A 21,931-nucleotide genomic window follows, 5' to 3' on the forward strand; every position below is an offset into this window, starting at 1 on the left:
ACATTACATTAAATGAGACACGCTATGTAACTTTTAGACAATTTTGTGCTTTTTTTATTCTTGGGACAAATTTGTTAGCCTCCATCATCCAAACTCAACAAAAAACTCACTTTTGCACTTCACTTCTTTCACTCTCTCCAAACTTTTTCACGCCTCAGATACAAAAAACCCACACACGTCTCGCATATATGCGTCACACGCATTTGCACAGGGGAATGGTCTGGATGGTCAGGCGAGTGTGTGTGACGTATATAGGCGAGTTATTTTCCCTTTTGTGTCTGTGAGAGGGAGAGAAGCGAAACGCCAAAGTGACTCATGCCAGCATCTTATAATTAAAAAAAATGGCCGACAATTTATACTCAGGGCGATATGGTGGTTTACAACATCCCACTTAGAATATGCCACGATGCATCGAGTATAATGTATCCCCCAGCCCTAACACCAATACACATCTAAATATGATGATGGCTTTAACACCCTTTGGCAGTACCCTCCGGCACAAAGCAGGGACCTACCCTCAATGTAATGCCAATGCATCAACAAAGCCTATTCATTTCAGTCAGTCAGTCATTGTCCAACCCGCTATATCCTAACACAGGGTCACGGGGGTCTGCTGGAGCCAATCCCAGCCAACACAGGGCGAAAGGCATGAACAAATCCCCGGGAAGGGCACACACACACACACACACACACAAAAAGCACACAATCACCAATCATCGTCAATTCACCTAACCTGCATGTCTTTGGACTGTGGGAGGAAACCGTAGCACCCGGAGAAAGCCCATGCAGACAAGGGGAGAACATGCAAACTCCACGCAGGGAGGACCCGGGAAGCGAACCAAGGTCTCCTTACTGTGAGGCAGCAGCGTTACCACTGCTCCACCGTGCTGCCCCCCATTCAATTCAGAGTTAAGTCAAGTCAAGTTGTGGAGCGTGCACTGGTACAGAGCGTTGCCTCACCCACTACACGACGAAACAACTCGGCATCCCGATTAGTAACCCCCCAGGCAGACAAGCGGTCCAGATAGATAGATAGATACTTTATTAATCGCAAGGGGAAATTCACATTCCAGTCCCACCCTCTGAAAATGACCCTCTATCTGCCGCAGCCAGGTGTTACATAGGCCTGGTCCAGCCACTCGGGTCCCCAACAATGAGGATCTTATGAGCTGGATCACCCTCTGGGAATCGCGCCACATGGCCGTAGTACCGTAACTGACGCTCCCTCACAATGCAGGTAATGTGCCTCATTCGGGACTCCATGAGCAACACAAAGTCAAACCAACGGGACCCAAAGATTTTCCAGAGAGATACAGTACCAAACGAGTCCAGTCTTCGTCTCAGGTCACTGAATAGAAAAAGGAAAAAAGTGGCATAAAAACCAAAGAGGGTAACCAGAGTCCTATGTCACCAGTACTGCAATATCACCATATCTTTACTCCATGGAAATCAGCAAAGTCATGCATTTACATGCAAAATTGAAAAACGTTAAGCAAAATGCGTCTTCTGAAAATAACCATCCTCAGAATGTTCATTGAAAGAATTAATTTCTCAATTGCAGGTCACAAGGAAAATGCACGCATTACTTCTACATTCCTATTCATGCCCTACGCTTTTTTTTTCCTCAACGTGCCTGGCCCAACTTTTGACCTTGGCCGTTCGGACACTCTGGAAAGATAGTGAACAAGAAGACATTCTTCATACATTTAATAAGAGCCCAGGCTCTGATGGTTCCTGATTAGCTCCTATTCTTGTTATATAACAAAGCAATACTTCATTCCTTTGCCATTTCTCTGCCCTTTACCGTTGAACTTTGAAAGTGTGCTGTCAAGATGGGCCACAAGTAAATTCCACTTTCATTTATCATCTGTGTATTATCCTTAAAGTTTTGTCTTATTCTGTGCCATTTGTGTTTCCCCATTCTTTACAAGATACAAAAATCTGTATCTATAGCTACCATTTGCATCTTAAAATCCCCACACCAAAGCAGCTGTCACCAACCTGAAGGTGTTGATGTTATTGCCAGTTCTTATTTTAAAATCCATCACCAATGTACACTACTGGTCAAAAGTTTTAGAACACCTCAGTTTTTATTGAAATGTATGCAGTTTAATATTTTAGTCATCACATAGAACAAATTAACAGTGGCAAAAAAAAAGTGTGTTAAGGAATCATTACACATACACAATTTATGATTAATCAATCAAAGTAGTCTACACCTTTGCTGAGATAACAGCCAATCTGTTGTAACCCTTTTGAGGTCTCCAGGACTCTGAACAAATCCAAATCGCATTATGTGATATCATCTACTGTTGAATTCTGCTCTGTACTTATAAGAATTCTATTGCACTATAATATTGTACCAGTAAGGGCGCACTTGACTTGAGCATTCCTAGTTCTCATTCTCTTTCTCTGTACGTTTAGCATTCGTTTGCTCAGAGGTTGATGCGCTTGCTGTTTCCTGAGCAGCTCTTCTCTTCTCCACTCTAGCGGCCCGCTTCTTTCATCTGCATCTTTTCACGTTAAAATTTCTCCAGTTTTGAGGTCACTACACTGGTTACCTGTGTCATTCAGGATTGGCTTTAAAATTCTGCTTATGGTTTATAAAGCCTTAAATAATATCGCCCCATCTTATATATCGGAATGTCTGCCATCTTATATTCCAAATTGTAACCTTAGATCCTCAAATGAGTGTCTCCCTAGAATTCCAAGAGCAAAACTTTAAAGAATTGGAGAGGCGGCCTTCTGCTGTTATGCACCTAAGATCTGGAATAGCATGCCAATAGGAATTCACCAGGCTAATACAGTGGAGCATTTTAAAAAACTGCTAATAACACATTATTTTAACATGGCCTTCTCATAACTTCACTTTAATTTAATCCTGATACTCTGCATATCCAATTCATTATAATAACTATTCATGGTGGCTCTAAAATCCATACTAACCCCTACTCTCTCTTCCGTTTCTTTTTCCGGTTTCTTTGTGGTGGCGGCTTGCGCCACCACCATCTACTCAAAGCACCGTGATGTTCCAACATTGATGGATTAAAAGCCAGAAGTCTGCATAACCATCATCATTATCAAGTCCTTTCATGAGAACCCTAAATACAAAGAGGACTATTTCATTTTTGTTAGGTAGAATGCCCAGAGGGGACTGGGTGGTCTCGTGGCCTGGAACTCCTGCAGATTTTATTTTTTTCTCCAGCCGTCTGCAGTTTTTTTTTTTGTTGTTTTTTCTGTCCTCCCTGACCATTGGAACTTACTCTTATTCTATGTTAACTAATGTTGTCTTATTTTAATTTCTTATTTTGTCCTTTATTTTTCTCTTCTTTATTATGTAAAGCACTTTGAGCTACTTTTTTGTATGAAAATATGCTATATAAATAAACGTTGTTGTTGATTAAGTCAGTGTTTGTGTTGCGATTAGTTAGTAAGTTTTCTTTGATTTTTCACTTAAGTCTGCAATGTGCCTCAAGAATGATTTAAGATATGAAGAGGTAGGGAAAGTGACAGCGAAGGTGAAAGGGAATGAGAACGGCTCGTCCGTATGCATGCGCCTCATGGCTGGCCACTGCCGAGAGTTGATTCTACAATCAAATAAAATAAAAATAAAAAGAGGAATAACCTTGGTGTTCAACCATCAACCCAAAAGCGGATAGTAGACATCACATAGTACATGGGTACCAAATTTCAGGTCAAAAGGTAAAATGGTTTGCAAGCTACAGGTGATTTAAAATCCTGGACAGACAAACAAAAAGCCATGGTTGCGTATTATATATAAAGATTTGAAATTTCAAAAAATCTAATTCTCACTTACAGGATCTGTCCAATACTTTTTAAAAACCTGGCAGGATCTAATTAACATTATTTTAGAATAAGCGTTTAAATCAAGGAAGTGGATTCTCTTCCCTTTTATATCTTATTTTAAATCATTTTTTATTTATGTATTTATTTATTTATTTATTTTTCCTACTATTAAAGTTCTACTCTGTTGGCCTAGCTCTCTCTCACAGGTGGGGGTTGATTTGACTTGGACTTAGTTCTGTAAAATTTGACTTGCTTGTATGAAATGTTATTTGCTAGTAATAAATTCAATAAAATGATAAAAAAAAAGAAGAATCTCTCTATTATAAAAGAAAATCTTGAGACGAGACAAGACTATTGCCAAGAGATTTTTTCAAGTCCTGCCCTCCTCTTCACCCTTTCCAGTTAATGGCCCACGCCCGTGGTCCTCTCACCTCTCATTCGTGTGAATGCACAGTTCCTACGCTCTCAGCTCTTACACATTTTTACGTTTTCCTCACTTTAAGTTACCAATGAAAGTAGAAGTATTATGTTCAAATCTTAATGAAGAATTCCATCCTGAAGGGTTATCAACAGAAGAAATGAGTTCACGGGCAATCCTAGCACCAAGAAACAAAGTCAAACGAATTAACGCGAAAATTGTCGATCGGTTACACAGCAAATTGGTTAAATGCGTATCAATAGACTCTGCTGAAGCAGTTGGTGGTGATGGTGCGGAACATGAAAACATCAACTTACAATATCCCGAAGAATATCTACAACCATTAACACTGTACGGTCCTCCACGGGCCGAATTACTGAGGAAAGAAGGATGTATCGTAATGTTATTGTGTAATTTATGTCTGAGTGATGGGCTATGCAATAGGACAAGATTAGTTGTATTCAAAATTGGCTGAAAAATTATGACATAAAATCTGAACAGGCAAATTGGTTAAATGCGTATCAATAGACTATGCTGAAATAGTTGGTGGTGATGCTGCGGAAGATGAAAACATCAACTTACAATATCCCGTAAAATATCTATAACCATTAACACCGTCTGGTCTTCCACCAGCCAAATTGCTGTTGAATTAGTTGCATTCAAAACTGGTCGAACAATTCTGACATGTAAAAGTTTAACTGGCAACAAGAAAGGTAATGTAGTACATCTTCAGGGCATAACAGACACCAAAGGTGATCTTGGTAAGCCATTCGTATTAAAACGTTTACAGTTTCCCGTTAGAATAGCTTTTGCAATGACAATTTAAAAAAATCACAGGGACAAACATTCAAAAAAAAAAAAAAAAGGCGGTTTATTTATTAGAGAGAAAGAAACGAAATTCACTCACAGGCCGTTATACATTGCATTGTTACGATATAACTCCAAGCACAGAATCAAAAATTCAATGTGATATTGACGAAAAGTTAATTCCAAATATTGTTTTTACTGAAGTTTTACAGTAAAATGAGTCAACAGCACCTTTAATTTCGTTGTTCCTTTGTAAAAGTGACAATGACAATAAAGATCTATCGAAAAGAGTAAGCTTAAAAAGTATTTGCATGTTAATTTTAAAGCCAAACAGAATGAAAATGTATAACGCAACATGAAACAATTTACTTTCAATTTATTAAGTTTTACTATTTTTTACTATAGTTTATTACTTGCTGTAATATGAAATAGTTCTATTATGCATATGTAACAATTCCCATGAAACTAACAATCTGTTTAAATTGTACATCCACTTCCCCATACGTGAGCAGCAGAGCAGTGAAGTGGCTAGCATGTAGCGCCTGCCTAGGGGGCCCTAGTATGATTAAAAAAAATGTATTACAACGCAAAGGTATTATTATCAACATGAACTATTAACAATGTAAAGAAACTGTTAATTATTTTATTTTCACCAGCAATATGACTAAAAGTCTCCATTTGAATGAGAGTCCAAGAAGCATGGCACCACGCAGAGTGCACCAAATACAACGCGTTTCTTTGCAATGTCCGCACTTGCTGCACACAACAGATTTGTTAGTTGGTGACTGTCTGGAGTCGATGAGCGGCAGCACGTTCACCTAGTGCTGGGCTGACAGTCGTGACAAGTCATATCCCTTGTGATGAAGAAACACCTTCAGGGCAACTATCCGCATCAGTACCACAGCCTACACATTCCACGTACTCTATTCCAAATGACTTTCACTATCTTGACCACTGTTATTACCATCAAAATATTCAACTTGCATCAAATCTACAGTATTTGTTTGATGGAGGTAGGACCAACAATAACATATGGAGCTAAGACATGGGCAGTAAAGGGAGTTCAGAAGAAGAAGTTAGATGTGGCAGAAATGAGAGTGTTGAGATGGATGTGTGAAGTTACAAAAAAAAAGGACCGAATAAGAAATGAGATAATCAGAGGTATAACAAAAGGGGGGGATATGAGGGGTATTAAATAATTTATCTACCTGAGAATGAAAGAAAGTAGCAAACATGTTGAAACAAGTCTGGGAATGTTGCGACATGTCTCAAGGTTACTCAAGCACAGTTGTGGCTCAGTGTGAGTCCAACATTCCTAGAGACAGGATGTCAGGAGAGTCCTCGTGCGAATCAAGTAAGCTTCTTCACGACAATGCGCCAGTTCACATGTCACGTCAATCACAAGCTGCCATCCGAGAATGTGGGTTCCAGCAGCTGAACCATCTACCCCCTACAGTCCTGACCTGGCTCCCTCAGATTATTTCCTGTTCCGAGTTTTAAAGAAATCTCTCCATGTACAGAGGTTTTTCAAGTCATGAAGACGTCAAGGCAGTTGTGACATCCTGGTCTGAAGGTCAAACAGAAGTTTTTTTTTTTTTTTTTTTTTTTTTTTTTTTTGTTGAAAGGGGTTCAAGTCATTGTAGGAAAAGTGGATGAAGTGTTTGGAGCTATCAGGGGACTTATATTGAAAAATAAAACTAAAATTCCTTTCCTACTGAGGTAGGTAAATTATTGCATGCCCCTCATATCTAAGAATCTGCAAGAAACTTATTTGAACTGAAATGGATATGTGATGCATAGAGACAATGAATGTGGGCCAAAGAGTGATGGGAATGGAAGTACAGGGGGAAAGAAGGTGAGGGAGGCCGGAGATGGGTGGGTATAGTAAAAAGATCTGAAAGAACAGGGCTTGAATGAGGTGGAGGTACACAACTAAGAACAGCAACCCTACATAGAAGTGGAGAAAGATGAGGTGGAAGAAGAATAATTTTCAACAAGCTGCTGCCGCAAAACAAAAAAAAAAAAATAAAAAATTAAGGCTATCCACTAGATGGCAGCACTATAGCAGATACAGTAATCCCTCGCTACTTCGCGGTTCACTTTTCGTGGATTCACGACTTCGCGGGTTTTTAAATACAAGTGATTGCCCGCCTATCGTGGAAGTTATGTTCCAGACCCATCAGCAACAGGAGAAAATCCGCGATACAGTAATCCCTCCTCCATCACGGGGGTTGCGTTCCAGAGCCACTCGCGAAATAAGAAAATCCGAGAAGTAGAAACCATATGTTTATATGGTTATTTTTATATTGTCATGCTTGGGTCACAGATTTGCGCAGAAACACAGGAGGTTGTAGAGAGACAGGAACGTTATTCAAACACTGCAAACAAACATTTGTCTCTTTTTCAAAAGTTTAAACTGTGCTCCATGACAAGACAGAGATGACAGTTCTGTCTCACAATTAAAAGAATGCAAACATATCTTCCTCTTCAACGGAGTGCGCGTCAGAGAGAGAAAAGCAAACAAATCAAATAGGGCTGTTTTAAGTATGCGAAGCACCGCCGGTACAAAGCTGTTGAAGGCGGCAGCTCACACCCCCTCCGTCAGGAGCAGGGGGGGAGGGGGAGAGGGGGAGAGAGAGAGAGAGAAACAAAGTCAAAAATCAATACGTGCCCTTTGAGCATTTAAGTATGCGAAGCACAGTGCAGCATGTCGCTTCAGGAAGCAGCTGCACACAGAAGGTAGCAACGTCCCTATCGTCTAGGTGTGCGAACAGCCCCCCTGCTCACACCCCCCTACGTCAGCGCAAGAGAGAGAGGGGGAGAGAGAGAGAGAGAGAGAGAGAGAGAAAGTAAGTTGGGTAGCTTCTCAGCCATCTGCCAATAGCGTCCCTTGTATGAAATCAACTGGGCAAACCAACTGAGGAAGCATGTACCAGAAATTAAAAGACCCATTGTCCGCAGAAACCCGCGAAGCAGCGAAAAATCTGCGATATATATTTAAATATGCTTACATATAAAATCCGCGATGGAGTGAAGCCGCGAAAGGTGAAGCGCGATATAGCGAGGGATCACTGTATAGAAAGACCATATAAATAAACATTACCCATCCCACATGCTTTAAACACATGTAAACTTATAAAACACACTTTGTTAACACATATGATATGTGGATGTCGGGCTAAGGATATGAGTAACATCTCACTATTATAAAAGATTTTAACTTCACGCAAGACAAGACAGTGAGACAGGAAAATTGGTGATGTACAGGCTTTTAAATTATTGACACGCAGAGAGACAAGCAGCACAAAGCCAGCACAAAGTCCACTTCTCCTTAGCGTTCATTCAGCTCCCCACCCCCTTGACAATGCGAAGTGGCAGGAGCTACTGCGCCTCCGGGGAGGGGGGTTTGAGCGAACGTGCGTTCAGCCCTCACACCCCCACACACACACACTCCTCCTCCTCCTCCTCCTCCTTCCAAACGCACAGAGCGACAAGCTGACATTTTGGCAGAAGCAGCACAAAGTCCATTTCTGCTCTGCTCAGAGTTCAGCTGCCCCCCTTCACAAAGCGATTGCAGACACATTGACGTCTGATCGCTGCGTGCAGTGTTGGTCTGCGGTGTTTAAGAATGCAGAAAGTGTTTAAGAGCATAGGAAGTGTTTATAAGAGCGTGGGAAAGGTTAACAAGAGAGTGAGAAAGGTTTATAAGAGTGTGGGAAGGGTTTATAAAGCCTTAAAATATGTATAAATAATAAAATAAATATAGGTCGCTACTTCGCGGATTTTCACCTATCGCGGGGGGCTCTGGAACGTAACCCCCGCGATAGGTGAGGGATTACTGTAACTAAGACTAAGCTACCTTTGTCTATACCAGAGGTATCCTGGAATAGGCGTTTTGTTTTCTCCTATGTCATATCTTGACTGGCTCAATGAGATAGGAGTTTACTCATACCACATGGTCAAAGTGTTAATCTCTGTTTGCTTAAATGGGGGCACATGTGAGCAAGCATTTCATTGTACATGGTACTTGTACACATGACAATAAAGAATTGAAAGAAACTGCAGGACTTCCAGACTAAAGAACTCTTTCTTTCCCAAGGCCATTAGACTCCTAAATAACTGACTGGACTTTATAACCACGGATCACCTCATTCTATCTACCTCACCCAACTGTATTTAAATTGTCTATCACACATTTACCTGCACATTACACTTTACACTTCTGTGTTTATACTTTATGCTGCCTGTGTTACTTATTATCTATTTGCTACTTATTATTTATGTTTATCTTTATACATTGGTTTGTTAACCATTGGCATTTGGTGTGGAGAGCAAAGAAAATATTTCAGACAAAGGATGCTCTTATGATAAAGGTGTACGAGGATGTGAGATACAAAAAACACAAAACAGTGCAAATGTCGCTTCGGAATAGTTTGGGTATTACCGTGTGGTCACGTAGGCGCAATACATAGAAAAACAAAAGGCCATGTGCTCCATGGTTACTCTCTCAGGTAGGCGTTAGTTTTCCGCATTCAACTTATATGGCAGACATTATTGCTGAGCGCTTTGAGTAGTGAGAAAAGCTCTATATAAATGAATGAATTATTATTATTATTATTATAAAATGCCAGAAATTATACGGTAAAATCAAGCCCTGACTTATGTGCAGGAGAACTTAAACGCGAGTATATACGGTAATAACTTTCTTAAATAGGCTGGGAATTTCATTAAAAACAGTAGTTGGTGGGAACAAACACCTGCAGTCAAATACAGTTTGCAAACCATTGTGATCGGGCCTGCCATTTTCAGGTGCTAACTGAGGCTGAAGCCTAGTAGATCAACATGTTAAAAGAAAATAAAAAATCAGTGACAGAGTGGACCACAAAAAACCTCAACAATAACTAGATTCAAATGCTCGCATGCACTAATGGAAAGAGGTTTTGAGAGAACTGCCCTCTCCATCTTTGTCTAAAACTCTACCTCAGCATTATTGTCCCAAGATGAGATCATATTTTGCACGCCATATCCAATCACAGACAAATTACCTTTATTCACAGAGTTTGTATTTCTGCACTCTGCTTGGGTGTCATGTTACACACAGAGGTTACAACAATGAGATTGTAAGTGAGGTTAGAGAATTCTGCATGCTTCTGGCAAAATTGATTGGTATATACCGTAGATAAAACTATAATACTAAGTATTAATGGACAATCTATTTTTAGTGTAGTTATAAAACTCTCACATTTCTATCAAATAAGGAACAAAATTTCAAAAATCACTAAGGAATAAGAAAAAGACACAATGAAGAGTCACATCTTTTACCAACTTGCTTAAACTATGTAAACCTCCTCTAATATAAGAAGAAGAAATTTTTGACCGTTTTCTAATCTACTCTGCTTTTACATATTTTACACAATGAATGGCCTCAGACCATTAAAGAAAACAAGAGAAAGGGAACCTAAGTAATGTAGGGCTGTGAAATTAGCCAAAAAATAAGGTTTGAAGATTGTAATAAAAATAAGCAGATATTCAAATACATTGCTCAATAATATTAAGGGTACATTTAATCATCGCAGTCTAACACCAAGTCAATAAAGCTTCAGGGACACCAAATAAAAGGATAAAATTTTGTCTTTTTACTTTCTCATATATGAATTATTATAATATCTCTATTATAAAAAAAAAAAAAAACTTGGGACGAGACATGATCTTTTGAAGAGAGACACTTTCACGTCCCGTGATACAGACAAGTCACATCATACTTACAACCTTTGGAAACAAGTCCCATGATACACATGCAGAGCAGGTTAGAGATAATGGAAGTAGAAAAATTCGAAAGTCTCAAAAAATGAGAGTAAAAGATCGCATTAGCGCAAACAAACGGAAAATACTCGGTGAAATAACAGAACAGCAAAAAGAGATCGAATAGTGTTTGAGGATGTCTGGGGGAGAAGACAGACAAAGCAGTGACTTTAAAACGTCCGATGAGCCGCACGAAATGCAGATCACGCCGCACAGGAGCAGCAGCAAGCCAGCAGCTGATCGAGCAAAGAGAAGGTAAAAAATAAAAAAAAAACAACTGTTATTTGATTCCCATTGTATCACCGTTTAAGAGGGGTTGCGGAGGAGCGGCCACATCTCCCTGAGGTGCATTTAGCCCCCCTTTTTACAACAGCGAGTAGCGCTTCATGGGGCCAAGGGGTTAGTGAACAAAGAGAGGTCAACCCCTAGTCAACTAAAAATTCAATGTCGAGATTTTGATGAATTTCAACATTTTAGACCTCCCCGAGTCTGAAAATACCACTTTTGGAATTATATCTGTGTTTCTGTGTATGTAAACACGATAACTTGAGTATACTTTCACTTAGGTCAACCAAATTTTGCATACAAGTATTAGATATAAAATGTAGATTTCTATCAACTTTTGAGATATTTCCGCTCAACAGAAATGGTACTTTTTTATTCATGCAGCTGAAGTGTCTGATTTTTTTCAACATTACTTTTACAATAATTGTTCAATATATTATTAATTTGATTTGATTTGTTGTTGATGGTTCTTTAATGTACATAATATAAAAATATAATCAGTCTTGCGCTTTACTCCTCAAATATCCATCCACATATCTGAGCATACGAGAAAGTCGAGGGGAGACCACTCCCGATTTTTCCAAAATATCACTTTAGATTTGTACGATTGCTGAGATCAGAGGGCTACATCAACTTTGCTTAAATTTTAGTTCAGATGACTGATTTACTTGCTTAAAGCCAAACCACTTCTTGCGAGACACCAAAGTGCAAGATAAGAACAACTTAATATTCATCCAACCATGTATCTATCAGATATTATTTGGCTTACAGGGACCTTTGTAGTGGCTGATTGAAACCACAGGAACCAATGAGTTCCTGTATAATGTAGATGCTGGGCCTCTTGTAGTCCCTGGCTACTTTTGAGTGTTGTGTTCACAATGCTCAACAGGAATTGTAATCTTTAGGTAAAATCTGTGACGTACAAAGAAGAGTAATAAGCTGCAAAGTGAGGTGCATTTGGCAGTTCATGGGCCAACCAACACCCTCTCCTCGCTTATTCCTTTGAAGTGATTGCGACTTAACGTGGGAGATCATCACTTCAGTGAGGTGCAATGGACGTGGACAGTAATGCAGTACGAAGTGCAAATCAATCAGCAAATCAGCAATCAGGAGTTCACAGAGAAACCCCCACTTTATGACTTCGAAGCGATCGTGACTTCACGGGAGAGATATCTACATGGAAGCAGTGTATACGGGAGGCCGTTATGAAGTGCGATCAGGAGCAGCGCTCCATCTTCACCGGTAACTCTCCAAACCACTAACAGAATTGTAAGATGCCACCTGTGCTAGTGGTTGACCAATTAGCACAAGTTCTTGCAAAAACACCACCCACAATAGTTTCTGCCTGAACGAAAAAGTACACACCTTGGGAATAGGATCTAAAAAAACCGTACCAAGATCTACAAATGACCAGTCTTCCTATGTTAGGAATTTTGCAAACCTTCCTGAGCTTCTAAATAGTCTGTGGTTCCGGAAATAAGTTCCTGTGGTAGGAACAATGAGAAAAAAATAGGAAAATCTGCAGAAGCAAAAAAGAAATCCCAGTAGTAACAAGACACAGCTGCTTATATCCAGTTTGTCTCACACTGATCCACCATTGCAATACAAGCGCCATTAGAACAAATGCACATACACCGCATCAGACAAAAACTCCCCACTTCATGAATTACTCAGATCTTTACACTTACAACCAAGCACTACCACTTAGTTAACGGCACACTTCATATATTAGACCACCGTTGTAAAAGCCTCGTCGTCCTGTTGTTTATATACAGTCTACTCAACAAATCCACTTTCTCCAAGTGTTATTATCCACAGATATATATGAGCGCTCATAGGAGTTGCAGAGTCAACTTTCTCCCCTTTTAGAAATTCAGAATCATCTCTCGCTTCCATTCCTTGACAAACTAGTGATAACCCTTAATGTTACCAGTTGGCAGTACGGCCAATAATCCATGGTAGAATTAAAAAGTCTGACAATTTCAATATAATGTATTTATTTATACGAGGGATGTTCAAAAAGTTTCTGCACTCTTTAACTCTATTAAGAATTTCAAAAACAAATGACATCACTTTTCTACATGGTCACCTTCGTTTGCGATGCAATTTTCCCAGAGTCATACCAACTTTTTAATGTATTACTACTCCTCCTGCTTCAACGTTTCCAACGAAAATATAAATGTGCGGAAATTTTTTGAACATCCATCATACTTTATAGCCAAACTCTTTTAACAAATAAATACAATTAATTCATTGCCTTTTATCTATTAAAATACTACTTAAATGGATTGAAAGCCATGTATTAACCTCTCCAACCTGAATCGATAAAAATGCACCTTCTTTCTCATTCACTCATGCTGCTGCCAATCAAATGCAGGACAAGGCACAAACTCTCCTAGTGGCATTAACCTCCATCCATCTTCCAAACCCATTTATCCAGTTAAGAGTCGTGCAGCAGGCAGGGACTATCCCAGGAAGCATCTGGTGCAAGGCAGGTACAACTCCTGGACAGGGTGCCAGTCCATCGCAGGGCATGCCATTAAACTGCCAGCTTTAAACAGACAAGTACAGTGGACCCTTAACTTACAAACTCAATTCGTTCGTGTGGGCTGGTTGTAACTCAAGACTATTTTTCCCATAAGAAATAATGGAAATGCCCGTAATGCGTTCCGAACCTCCCACAGCAACACTTACTTAACCTTTTCATAATAAAAAAGGGTTGTATAATGTGCATAATTTACCAAAACACCAATAATTTTTCTAATGTACTAACCAAAAAGTTATAAGAGGTGCCTAGTCTACCAGAAACAACAATTTCATACTGTACTCACCATTTAATTTGACATCTTTGGGCTGCAGGAAGGGAGGAGGAGGAGGAGAATGAAATGGAAGGTGGTTTGGAAGGAGCCTCCTTATACAAATCTTTTCTTTGTAAAATTGTCGAGATGGTGGATTTCGACATGCTGTACATATTAGCGAGATCGGTCACACGAACACCACTCTCATATTTCCACACAATTTCCTTCTTCATTTCGATTGTGATCGCTTTCTTTACCTTCTCTTCCTTCCTTAGCAATTATCGAAAAAAATGATATAAATCACTGCACTGACCGAAATTACGTCCACAAACACATGTATCTGGGCTCCGACTGACGCTTACAAATGCTCTCGGCTGTTTGTTTACAATCGCATGAGCGGATACACATGACCGCATTCAGGTCGTAAAGCAAGATGTTGGTCGTAAAACGTAAATCAAAATAAAAATTTTGGTCGTAAATCAAGTTGTTCGCATGTCAGGCCGGTCGTATATCAAGGGTCAACTGTACATCCTTCATCAAAGACACTTAGTCCAATAAAGACCCAAAGGGGTGACGGCGCCAGTACTGATGAATCAATTAGGCTGAGCCGCACATTACTCTGTTCAGTATTGTTAAAGGTGTAGACTAGCCTTGTTAAGCAAAATTCACATACAAATCCATACACAAAAGGCCTAACCTTTAAGGCATTAAAACATCAATATAAATTCACATCAAAATGTTCTTTTGAATGTACAGACGTGCACAACGTGTACATATCTCTCGATTATAAAAGAAAATCTTGAGATGGGACGAGACTATTGCCAAAAGATTTTTTCCAAGTCCCGTCGTCCTTTCCACCATTTCACGTTAACAGCCCACGCCCGCGGTCCTCTCACCTCTCATTCGCATTAATGCTTTTGTCAGACACAGTTCTGTGCTCTCAGCTCTTATAAATTTTTATGATCAAATTGGCAAATTGGTTAAATGCATATCAATAGACTATGCTGAAATAGTTGGTGGTGATGCTGCGGAAAATGAAAACATCAACTTATAACATCCTGTAGAATATCTATAACCATTAACACCGTCCGGTCTTCCATCGGCCAAATTGCTGTCGAAAGAAGGATGAATCATAATGTTATTGCGTAATTTATGTCTGAATGATGGGCTATGCAATAGGACAAGATTAGTGGCATTCAAAAATAGTCGAACAATTCTGACATGTAAAAGTTTAACAGGCGACAAGAAAGGTAATGTAGTACATCTTTGGCAGATAACATTAGACACCAAAAGAGATCTTGATATGCCAAACGTATACAGTTTCCCGTAAGAAGAGCTTTTGCGATAAAAATTAACAAATCACAGGGACAAACATTCGAAAAAGTCGGTTTTTTTATTACAGAGAAAGAAACGATATTCACTCACGGGCAGTTATACGTTGCAATGTAACGATGTATTGAATTTTGATTCTTTGTTTGAAGTTACGAGATTGACGAAAAGTTAATTCAAAATATTGTTTTTACTGAAGTTTAAACAGTACAAGTTTAAAAAGTATTTGCGTGTTAATTTCAAAGCTAAACAGAACAAAAACATAGAACACAACGAATAACTCTAACGCAACATGAAACACAATTTGGTACTTCTGCACTAAACAGACAGCATGACAAAGGAAAACAGAAGTGTTTTGACGAATTTATAACATACAGTCATATGGAAAAAGTTTGGGAACCCCTCTTAATTTTTTGGATTTTTGTTTCTCATTGGCTGAGCTTTCAAAGTAGCAACTTCCTTTTAATATATGACATGCCTTATGGAAACAGTAGTATTTCAGCAGTGACATTAAGTTTATTGGATTAACAGAAAATATGCAATATGCATCATAACAAAATTACACAGGTGCATAAATTTGGGTACCCCAACAGAGATATGACATCAATACTTAGTTGACCCTTCTTTTGTAAATCTAACAGCCTCTAGACGCCTCCTATAGCCTTTGATGAGTGTCTGGATTCTGGATGGAGGTATTGTTGACCATTCTTCCATACAAAATCTCTCCAGTTCAGTTCAATTTGATGGCTGCCGAGCATGGGCAGCCTGCTTCAAATCTTCCCATAGATTTTCCATGATATTCAAGTCAGGGGACTGTGACGGCCATTCCAGAACATTGTACTTCTCCCTCTGCATGAATGCCTTTGTAGGTTTCGAACTGTGTTTTGGGTCATTGTCTTGTTGGAATATCCAACCCCTGCGGAACTTCAACTTTGTGACTGATGCTTTAACATTATCCTGAAGAATTTGTTGATATTGGGTTGAATTCATCAGACCCTCGACTTTAACAAGGGCCCCAGTCCCTGAACTAGCCACACAGCCCCACAGCATGATGGAACCTCCACCAAATTTGACAGTAGGTAACAGGTGTTTGTCTTGGAATGAGGTGTTCTTTTTCTGCTATGCAAAGCGCTTTTTGTTATGACCAAATAACTCAATTTTTGTCTCATCAGTCCAAAGCACTTTGTTCCAAAATGCCTAAATGAGCATATGCATACAACAAGCGACTCTGTTTGTGGCATGAGTGCAGAAAGGGCTTCTTTCTCATCACCCTGCCATACAGATGTTCTTTGTGAAAATTGCGCTGAATTGTAGAACGATGTACAGATACACCATCTGCAGCAAGATGTTCTTGCAGGTCTTTGGAGGTGATCTGTGGGTTTTCTGTCACCATTCTCACAATCCTACTCATATGCCACTCCTGGATTTTTCTTGGCCTGCCAGACCTGCTGGGTTTAACAGCAACTGTGCCTGTGGCCTTCCATTTCCCGATTCCATTCCTTACAGTTGAAACTGACAGTTTAAACCTCTGAGATGGCTTTTTGTAGCCTTCCCCTAAACCATGAAACTGAACAATCTTTGTTTTCAGATCTTTTGAGAGTTGCTTTGAGGATCCCATGCTGTTACTCTTGAGAGGAGAGTCAAAGAGAAGGAAGCACAACTTGCGATTGACTACCTTAAATACCTTTATATCTCATGATGGACACACCTGTCTATGAAGGCTTAGCGAGCTCATCCAACCAATTTGGTGTTGCAAGTAATCAGCATTGAGCAGTGACAGGCATTCAAATCAGCACAATTACAAGGGAACCCACAATTTTGCACAGCCAGTTTTTCACATTTGATTTAATTTCATACAACTAAATACTGCGTCACTAAAAATCTTTGTTCAGAAAACACCACAGTACTCAGATGTTCATAGGAAATGAAAGACATACCACTTATCTTTTTTGTTGAAAGTAGAGTCAATTATTATGCAGGCTAAAAGGGGTTCCCAAACTTTTTCATATGACTGTATTTATTGGGATAAAAAAAAAAAAAAAAAGAGAAATTTACAGAAATTGGAATATTATAAGGCGGCACGGTGGCGCAGTGGTAGCGCTGCTGCCTCGCAGTTAGGAGACCCGGGTTCGCTTCCCGGGTCCACCCTGCGTGGAGTTTGCATGTTCTCCCCGTGTCTGCGTGGGTTTCCTCCGGGCGCTCCGGTTTCCTCCCACAGTCCAAAGACATGCAGGTTAGGTGGATTGGCGATTCTAAATTGGCCCTAGTGTGTGCTTGGTGTGTGGGTGTGTTTGTGTGTGTCCTGCGGTGGGTTGGCACCCTGCCCGGGTTTGCTTCCTGCCTTGTGCCCTGTGTTGGCTGGGATTGGCTCCAGCAGACCTCCGTGACCCTGTGTTCGGATTCAGCGGGTTAGAAAATGGATGGATGGATGGATGGAATATTATATAAATTCATACATTCAATTGGAACTTATTACGTTTCAATTTTGAGGCCAATGTCTAGCTATTGAGGTTACATAAGGTTTCCCCCTACACATTCTAGTGTTGGGCTCCGTGAGGGAGGTTTCACAGCCATCCGTTTTGTACACAAGTACCCATAATTTTCTTTCAATTTATTACATTATACTATTTTTACTATGGTTAATTACTCGCTGTAATGTAAAATAGTTAGGTCTATTATGCATATTAAACAATTCCCATGAAAATAATGTTTAAATTGTACATTCGCTTCCCCATATGCTCGCGAAGTGGCTTGCGTGTAGCGCCCACCCGGGGGTTGACGAGTGAAGTGAGCAGGAGGCAGAGCCCCCTAATATTTACATCTGATCAACTAATTCTAACCAGTACTGCAAAATTCAAAAAGCAAGAACAATTTCATCCAGTACAGTGGATCAACTGGTGTATTGCCCAGTTCTACAAAATATGGACAATAACTGAAGTATAATCCATAATAAGTGACTTATAAGTTTTGTAATGCTCTTGGAGTGCATCAGATCAACTTATTTGTTGAATACGAGTACAAGCAGGCTATGTTGACACTGAATGGTGTATTTTAAAGCTTAATTTAACCAACCAATCATTTGCATAAGCTGCTTTTTCCAATAAACAAAGAACCACAGCATCACGTAACAGTCTGAACCAAAGTCGATAAACCAGCATCACACCAGTCCACCAAATATGCATTGCAGTGCAAACTGCAGGATGTGGCCAAAGAAGTGACAAAAGTATTAGATTTAATATAAGTACGCTCAGCTGAAGAAACAAACGAATCCTAAAAAAACACCACCGACAATAGCTTAAGACCACACATGTAAGTCTGTAGATCAAGACTGTAGTCCTCATTTACTTGGCACAAAAAGAATTCAAACATTCACCTACAGGAAGGTTTGTTACTCTCTTCAGTCTGACACTAGACACTGGTTTTGTAATATTACAAATGAAACTATTAAGATTACGACAAAGTAAAAAAACAACTTTAATTGCATAACATTATATTGCAATATTAGCATATTAACAGGTGAACAAATAAAGATGATGATAAGGAACAGCATCCTTTTTGATAGTAGTTTTACTACTAAAGCTTGGTTTATACTTTGTGTCCGAACACCACGCAGCAAAAAAGACGTCAGGTTCGGAGACACGCACCGGCGCACGCAGAAATTTTTCTAATCATGCACCGTGGCAGACACAGCAGCCATGCATCCAAAATGGAAGGATAAACGAAGGGCTGAAAATGAAGCAACAGGTCAACAAAATGCAAGGAAAACATGCAAAAACATTTGAAATGAACCCGATAATAATAATAATACTACATTTTATTTGTATAGCGCCTTTCCCATGCTCAAGTCGCTTTACAGAGTTTAAAAAATGAACAACAGGGTATACAGTATATAGCACTGTCCTAAACCAGATAAATAAAGAGAAGAGTAAGATAGTGAATTCAGAGAAAAGCCTAACAGACAGCATAACTGATGGTAACACAGGCTACATGAGCATCTTGACAGAGGTAAACTGAGAGAAGGGTAATACAGTCAGGTAGAGTTTAAAGCCTTCCTGAACAGATGAGTTTTGAGTTGTTTTTTAAAAGAATTCATGGAGTCAGCTGATCTAATTAATTTCGGTAGGTCATTCCAGAGTGTGGGTCTGCTCATCACGTAGGTGCCCCACTCATGAGAATATTACACTCTTCCTTCTTTCACCCCTCTTGATCAATGAGTCCAATGTTCCACCTTCTCCTACTCGTCTCGTGTCAGTACTGGAGCATCTCAGGGAACTGTCCAGTCTCCCTTCCTGTTCACCCCTCTACACCACAGCTTTTCAGCATAACACTTGGCATTTACAGAAACTTTCAGATGACTCGTCCATCATAGGCTGCATTAATAATGGAGACGAGTCAGAGTAGAGGAAGGTCGTTGTCTTGTGGTGCAGAGATAACAATTTGCAACTCAACATCAGCAAAACAAAAGAGCTGGTGGTGGACTTCATGCATTCCAAGAAGCCTCCGAGACCGGTCACCATCCAGGGGGAGGACATGAAAGTGGTGCAGAGCTACAAGTACCTAGAGGTCCATATAAACAACAAGCTGGACTGGTCTGATAGCACAGTGACGCTGTATAAGAAGGGCCAGAGCAGACTGCCCTTGGTAAGGAGACTTAAGTCTTTTGATGTGTGCAGCAAGCTACTGGAAATGTTCTATCAGTCCGTGGTAGCCAGTGTGGAGTTTAATGCAAGCACACTCAGCTAAAGAAACAACAGAATCATGAAAAATAAAAAAATAAATGCCCATCTGGCATTAGTTTAAGATCACTCTTGTGCTACAGAGTTTTCTAAGACTGTAGCCCTCATTTACGCAGTAAGAGCTAGTTGTAGCTGACGGCTTCATGCTGTCGTTTAGTATTATCACACCACAGACAACGCACAAAGGCCACTACACGCCTCTAAAAATCTGGGTTGCTTGTTCTTTTAACAGTCCCGTTTGGTGGCCCAGGTTTTTTTTTTTTTTTTTAATTAATTTTGTGAGGTTGTTGTGTAATCGAAGATTTCAGAGTAAGTGATGATGCAACATGGGATATGACAACTTGTCCATGTTCGATGGCTTTCTTAATGAAGTCTGCGGTGCACAACAGCTTGTTGTCTGCTCATAACTGAACTTGTGTCATTTCAGTTGATCAGTATGCAGTCACTATGACTGGGTGCAGAACGAAAATTTGCAATCAGCAGCTCCCTAAAAAATTAAAGCAATGGCTAATTCCATTTAAGCTGATGACCCATGTGGTGTCCAACAACACGTGGGGAACAGACCATTTAAAACATTGGTCTACATTAAGCACGTTGGACCGCAAGAGATGAAGTGAAGTGAAGCTGAGGTCAATTATGACTATTTGGCTTAACCGGTTGAGTGTCAGGAACAGATATGCCAAGTAAAGTTTGATATGGAAACAAAGTTCTCCATAAGCTTGGGTAACAACAGGACGAAGGGTTCACCAGGGTCTTTCACTTGACTATTAAAAATGACCGAGTTCATGTTTAAAGGCATTTCCCACTCTGTTCCAGTGCATCTAGAGATTTATTATAATTTAAAAACTGCTTTTAGTTGAACTTTGATCCCATTTTTGGAACTGTAACCGCTGTGTCCGAATAAGGAATTCCACACTCTTACTCAATAAAAAGCATCATACAGTTCGTCTTTTAATGCATTATCCTAGTTAACTCTGACAAACAGAATTGCTTTATTCTTCAAGAGTCACGTCACGAATCCTGGGGCTATTCTCGTTTCCCTAACATCTGGCTTTTTTGGCAGACCTTCACCCTGGTTTTGCCCAGTGACTTGTGAAAGCGCTGCTCCGAGCAGATCCACACTCTACTGCAGCTCTGGGCTCATTTTTTCAGTTCCTAATAGTCAATTCTTTCTGCAATTCATCTCCAAGCCTACCCAATTTGGATATTCCAAAAAGCACTGTCTGCGCTGGTATCTTGGAGCTCCACTTGAGCTCCTTTTTCCTGGTTCAGCTGCAGTCCGACCGTCCCTCGTTTGCTTGGGCGGAGTTCAACGGTGGCTCCTCACCTTACGGTTCCATAGTTGGGCCTCACTTGGCTCCCAAGCTCCACGGCGCCGTTATACCCTACGTCTACCTCCAGTCAAGCCTCCTAAGCTCACACTTTCACCCCGGCCTGCCTCAAGTGACGCCGGGGGGAGTCCGGTGGTGATCCGAGCTAAAAACCTACCTTCACGCCCGCCTTGCCAGAGCCGGAGAGACAGCACCGCCACGTCTGTATCAGCTGGGCATAGCTCTTCAAGTCCACCCGCGTATACGACCACAACAACAGCTCAGCACTTCCCAATCACAAACTCCACAGTGGGTCCATTTCCTGCTTTTTTCATCGCCACTCTCTTTTTTACTAATGGTTCACGATGACAGCGGAAGTGCAAACCCCTCGGCTTCGAACGGACAGGTAGGGACGCGTAAGCCAACCACATTGACCGGCGTGCATTTTAAACAATGAAAACACTGCATGAATTTGATTGACATGGACTGCACCAATGAGATTAAAGAACTCTTTGTGAGGGCGGTGGGAGCTGAAGGGTGGCCAAGTTGGAGGCGGGATAGTAACGCTCATTCCTTTCATTGGGTGATTAGCTGTCAATCCAGACGTCCTCCCGAGAAAAGAGTTGCAACTTCATTGAG

General features: G+C 40.3%; 1 protein-coding gene across 1 annotated transcript in view; it reads right to left on the reverse strand.

The window, feature by feature from the left end:
• Positions 1–21,695, reverse strand: part of mapkap1 (MAPK associated protein 1) — a 438,131-nt gene extending 416,436 nt beyond the window's left edge. Inside the window, exon 1 of the mRNA XM_051932333.1 lies at positions 21,471–21,695. The gene's annotated coding sequence lies outside the window, so the exon portion shown is untranslated. The remainder of the gene's footprint in view (positions 1–21,470) is intronic.
• Positions 21,696–21,931: the final 236 nt, after the last annotated feature.

The sequence above is a fragment of the Erpetoichthys calabaricus genome, chromosome 9 (assembly GCF_900747795.2).
Source record: "Erpetoichthys calabaricus chromosome 9, fErpCal1.3, whole genome shotgun sequence".
Lineage (NCBI taxonomy): Eukaryota > Metazoa > Chordata > Cladistia > Polypteriformes > Polypteridae > Erpetoichthys > Erpetoichthys calabaricus.